The sequence below is a fragment of the Eleutherodactylus coqui genome, chromosome 3, assembly GCF_035609145.1.
Source record: "Eleutherodactylus coqui strain aEleCoq1 chromosome 3, aEleCoq1.hap1, whole genome shotgun sequence".
NCBI classification, from domain to species: domain Eukaryota; kingdom Metazoa; phylum Chordata; class Amphibia; order Anura; family Eleutherodactylidae; genus Eleutherodactylus; species Eleutherodactylus coqui.
The window spans coordinates 36,925,937-36,931,936 of record NC_089839.1 but is presented as its reverse complement, the minus strand read 5'-3'; positions in this window follow the sequence as shown (position 1 = coordinate 36,931,936).

Below are 6,000 nucleotides of genomic sequence, written 5' to 3'. Positions count from 1 at the left end.
GATAAATAAAGGAGTTATGATTTTTTTGAAAGGGGGAGGAAAAAACGAAAATGGAAAACCAAAAAGGGGCTGCGCCATTAAGGGGTTAATGAGTTAAAACTACTGAAATCACATTTACACTGCTCAGTCATGCTGTACATTATCCTCTATGATGCTTTATTTATATGTGAGTTTTACAGAGCAGGAGCAGAATCTGCAGTGTTTCTTCATGTGTGATTTATAGATGTCAAATCAGCTAATCTACACCCATCAGCTCTGGTAAAACTGAAAATTAGAAATACAGTCGGGAAGCAGAAAACTGGTGATAAATACAGGATACGAGTTATATAATGGGCAGATATAGTGTTCCTCTTCAAGAACATATACAGCAATTTATTCTGTAAGTTAAGGTATACTTTAAAAAGGTATCATGTCGGCTACCTGCAGTCACCACTAGAGGGAGCTAACTGTACATTTTTTTTTATTATTAGATCACAGAAAGAGAAATATAAAAACAATCAATCACTGAAAATGGCCATTTACTTACTGATACAGGAGGGCAAATATGTGAACCACCTCAACATGCAGGCTGCCAAACTACAAATGAGACAGCCACTCACACAACCTCCAAATATAGAGGGGGGTAGCTGCGTGAATACTCCTGCACCATGCAGACCAGCAACCTATTAATGATGCCATAATAGTTCGGCAGGCTGCACTGCACCTCAAAAAGTGAACCACATTGGTACTGTCACCCCGGGCTCCCCCAGCGTTTAAAATCCCCACTGCATGTGAATAATACATAATAAATGCGAGGTATTAGTTGGATTTTGGTCAATTGCGTAGGGACTCACAAAACGCAAGGAACCTTGACGAATGGCTTGTGAGCGCAAGTATTTTGGCCAAAATCTAACTAATACCTCGCATTTATTATGTATTATTCACATGCAGTGCGGCTTTTAAATGCTGGGGGAGCCCAGAGTGACAGTACCAATGTGGTTCACTTTTTGAGGTGCAGGGCAGCCCGCTGAAGTATTATGGGCATCATTAATAGGTTGCTAGTCTGCATGGTGCATTACATGTATCAAAATGGTCTGGCACTTTGTATCTACTCTGTGTGGGAGTATACACCAAGCAGCCACCCCTCTCTATATTAGGAGGTTGTGTAAGTGGCTGTCTGATCGATGTCCTGCACAGGTGTGACTGGCTCCCTCATTTGGCAGTATGGCTGCCTGCATGCTGAGGTTGGCACACATATTTGCCCTCCTGTATCAGTAAGTATACGGCCGTTTTCAGTGATTGGTTATTTTATTATTAAGGTGGAGGTAAACCAGTATGCAATGAGCGCCCTCTAGTGATGGCTACAGGCACCCAAGCATGTTATCTTTTAGCTCCTTGCTTAGGTGGGATATTTGGAGCTCGGAATCATAAAGTCGGACCTCTATAAAGATATATTTTTAAAAAAATCAAACAAAATAGTGTTTAAGGCGGACATTCACTTTATGGTTTGGTGTCCCTTGAAAGAACAATGAGGTAGGATGCCATATGTTAATTGTCCTTAACATTAATTACCTGGATGTAAAGAACCAGTAAACAAACTTAAAACCACAAATTGTCCCTTTATTGAACTCTAGTGTTCACCCTTTGATCTTCAGGTGTTGGAGACGGATCAGCCCTTGTGGCATCCTTACAAAAATCCTGTGGTGACTGCAAACAATCAAAGTCCGTCCGATTAATCATAAGCCAATACAAATACATCTCGGTAATAAATGAGTGGGTGACACAAAGGTCTTACAATGGGAAGAACAGGTCTGCAGTAACTGAGTAAACTGAAGGGGAAAAGAAGACTCATAAGTTATACTGTCTACATTGTATACATTGTACGGCTCATGGGACGTCACATACATTATTGTATAGCTACACATGGCTTCATTCTCTCATTGCAAAGCAAAGTTCCTGAGCTAAAAATCCCTAGTACTTGCATATAAGGTTGGGATTACCCACAATGCAATCTGCAACTCAATGCATTGTATAGGCGTTGTGCCATCAGGTCATTTGGAAATAATAGAAGAGATTTCACTTGAGATTTTTCCATGTTTTTTGCAACTATCCTTCCTTAAATTAATGATATTAATAATTAGTTGAACTCTGTTAAGAGCCATTTACACGTAACGATTATCGCTCAAAATTCGTTCAAATGACCGATAATCGTTACACGTGAACACGAGAATCGCGTACCTGTTATCTCCACGGGAGGCGGCAGGTAAGATTGTAATCTGCCGTCAGCCATAAGCAGAATAATGCAGCTGTGTGCACAGCTGGACCTGAGATTAATCACATGCTGGGCTCTGCAAACAGCTCCTGGAGACCCTTTTACATGCAAATAAAGATGATACAGTGTTAATGGCCATTAACGCTTCATGCAATTAGATGCAGGATCTTTCAAGCTTTCGGTCTTTTGAAAGATTATCTTTGCGTGTAAATAGGCCTTTACAGGACATCACAGGCTGACTGCAATCTGTAAACAATACGTCAAAGGGAAGACCCGCCTGCAGGAGATGAGGTGGAAAAGAAAGTATGAGTTAATTGTTATGTTTTTCACACAACAGGCCATTTTTTTAGTAGAGGTTTTAACTTAGATGACCCCTCTAACGTTCTTTTGTATCACCTTAAGAGCACGGCGATGTGATTTTTCATTGTGGCAGAATTTTGCACTCTGTTTACTTTCCTATGAACTCGGTGTGATACTCGGACACAAGCAGCAACAGTATAAGGGTCGGGATTAGCTTTCTTTTTTAATTCAATTTACACATGGAAAATCCACAGAATTTACAGTAGCAGCAAAGTGGATGTTCAAAACTATCCATAGATGTAAACTGACCTGCGGTGCGCATGTTGAGTCAGCAGTATGTCAACTTATGTCACTAGAGATGAGCGAGTATACTCGCTAAGGCACATTACTTGAGCGAGTAGTGCCTTAGCCGAGTATCTCCCCGCTCGTCTCTAAAGATTCAGGGGCCGGCGCGGGTGACAGGTGAGTTGCGGCAGGGAGCGGGGGGGAGAGAGAGATCTCCCCTACGTTCCTCCCCACTCTCCCCCGCTGCTTCCGAATCTTTAGAGACGAGCGGGGAGATACTCGGCTAAGGCACTACTCGCTCGAGTAATGTGCCTTAGCGAGTATACTCGCTCATCTCTATATGCCACAGATATGACCCTTACAAATCCAAAGGGTGAACTCCATGGCAAAGCCACAGTGTATCCGCTGAATCCACGACATGTAAATATACCCTTAAAGTACGAGATCTACATACAGATTACATTTCGGAGTTGTGCTGAATTTCCTCATCGGTCTCCTTGGTCTGGACTGTGAAAGATCTGGAGAAATCATTAGGGGTAACCTTTAATTTTTGTACTTCCTTATTTTTTAACGGGTTTCAATATGTTATTATAACTTATGAATAAAGTATTATTAAACCCCATGTACAACACACAAGGAAATGGGGCACTCCTTACATATAAACGTTACCTTCGGAGACGGTGTAGTGTTCATGCAGCATTACTGAAGGCCCTATTCAAGACAGAAGGGTAGGCACTAGGGATGAGCGAGCCTGCTCGGATAAGGCAGTTACTCGAGTGAGCGTCGCATTCTCGTCCAAGCAGACTAGGGCGGGGGGTGGCGGCGGTGAGCAGGAGGGAGAGCGAGATCTCTCCCCCCCCCCTTCCCCGCTCGCTCGAGTAACTGCCTTATCTGCGTGTGCTCGCTCATCTCTAGTAGGCACTCGAATAACTTTGGAAATCAGTTTCTGAAACATACGCAGGCACTTAAATGGGTTGTCGGATTTGGAAAACCCATTGGTCACATCCTTTATTAAAGATATCCTGTCACCAACGTCACACGGTCCTCTCTGAGAGCAGCATTAGTTACTGGGTTGCTGATTGCAGAAACTTACATCATTAGCAGCCACACAGAGGGGACTACAGGAAGTAGTCCTTGATATTTAGGAGCTGCAATCTAGCCCTGCCCGATTGACCCTCTGGCCACTGATTAATAGCTGTATGTCCATGCACAGTAAGGCCACCTGTCCACGGCCACGAAGGAATATCGCTAGCGATATTCCGCAACGGGGAAGGAGAACTAAAGGTCTCCACGATGAGCCTATATTAACGATAGGCTCACCGTGGAGAATCGTGGCATGCCTATATTTTAATCACGCGAGCAGAAAATCGCTATGATTTTCCGCTTGTGTGCGGTAGGCTGCGCTTTCCATAGTTATCCTATGGAAAGCGTTTTATGTGAGCTTCGCATGCGATTTATCACCGGGGATCTTGCCATGACACCTCGCCCGTGGATAGCCAGCCTAAAAGGCAGGTAGAAGTCAATCAGTGGTTGGAGGGTGAGGATATCCTGCAGCTAATGAAGGATGGAGGATGAATAGAGGACTACTTCCTGTATACCTCCCAAGTGTTGCTTTTTAGAAGGGATAATCGCTATGTTTGACCCAAACCATAAATGTTCCTCTTTGACCACCCAAAAATTTGGAAGCTATGCTTCCTGTAGTCCTCTATGTGGGTGCTACTAATAAAAGGTACATTTCCGACACCTTACTTCACAGACACATAAGACAACATATTGCTACAATCCGTGAGCCTGTCACTACCTTATACTGCCCTCAGAGAGGCGGGGACACATTCCCTTTAAAGCGACCCTCCGGTTCTGGTTACCTGATATACACTGTGCATTAGTATGCATCATTAGCCTGAGAAATTACATGCTGCTTTGATTGGTCAGTGCTTCTCACATGACTGATACTTGCCAGTCAGAGCAGCATGTAGTGTCTTAGACCACCGATGCATACTAATACACAGTGTAGTCAGAAAAGCGATGCAGCTCGCTATGTTTTTCCAGGACTGGAGGGGTTGCTTTAAGGAATTCGGATTTAATATTGGGTGGGTAGGCATCTTCCTATCAGGATCGTTATCTATTAGCGGATTTCAATTAGAACCGTGTAATGCTTCATATCTCCTGTGGTGGTGCTGCAGGGAAACTGAGCACGCCACTTGGCTCCTCCTACAGATTATAGCTGATCGCCGAGGGTCTTAGCAGCAGAACTCTGTTATCAGATCATTGCCAAGGAAGCATTCTGCAAAAAGAGGGATTATCTACAGCAGTCAACTGTATCGGAGTGCTAGTATTGTGCTACACCTCCAAAGCTAAAAGCCTCATAAAGCTAAAGGTGACAAACGCTTATTTTTTTGGACACAGGACTAAATGTACTGCTTAAAAAGTGACCTAAAAGCACCTATAAACTAAGCTATGGTCTTTATAATTTAGGTAATGGGTAGTCTGGGGAACTGAGTATCATACTCATCCAGTCTCTCGTTCCTGCAGTGTCCCCCTGGAAAAGTCAGCGTGCACCAGCATCTTGACTCTTTCTGCTTGTGCACCTCTCATAAAGAAGAAAAGGAGATGCTCACGCAGAAAGCGTCAAGCTGCAGTTGCACACTGACTTTTCAGGGGGAAAACCGTAGGTATTAAAGCCCTTTTACACGCAAAGATAATCTTTCAAATGACTGAAAGGACCTCCACTTGTTGTTTGCGGAGCCCAGCGTGTGGTTAAACACACTCAGCTGTGCAAACAGCTGGTGACACATTCCATTGTTCTCCTTCCAGCTACTGTAAACATGCCACGGGGAGAACATCCTACAGCCTTTTGAAAGATAAGCAAAATACATTCAAATGGAATGTATTTGCTCAGTCTTCCAGCGGTCGAACGATGGATTTTAAGTGAGCTAAAATCCATTGCTCAAACGAAAAGTGCACGATGCCAGCGTTTACATGTAACGATTATCGCTCATTTTCAGCCATTTGGACGAATTTTGAGCGAAAATTGTTGCGTGTAAAGGGGCCTTAAGGAACCAGATGAGCGAGATACACAGTTCCCGGACTCCCTGCTACCTGCACTGCTTATAGTTGTTGACAGGTTGCCTTTAAAGAATTAGTATGTCCTAAGGAGAATGATG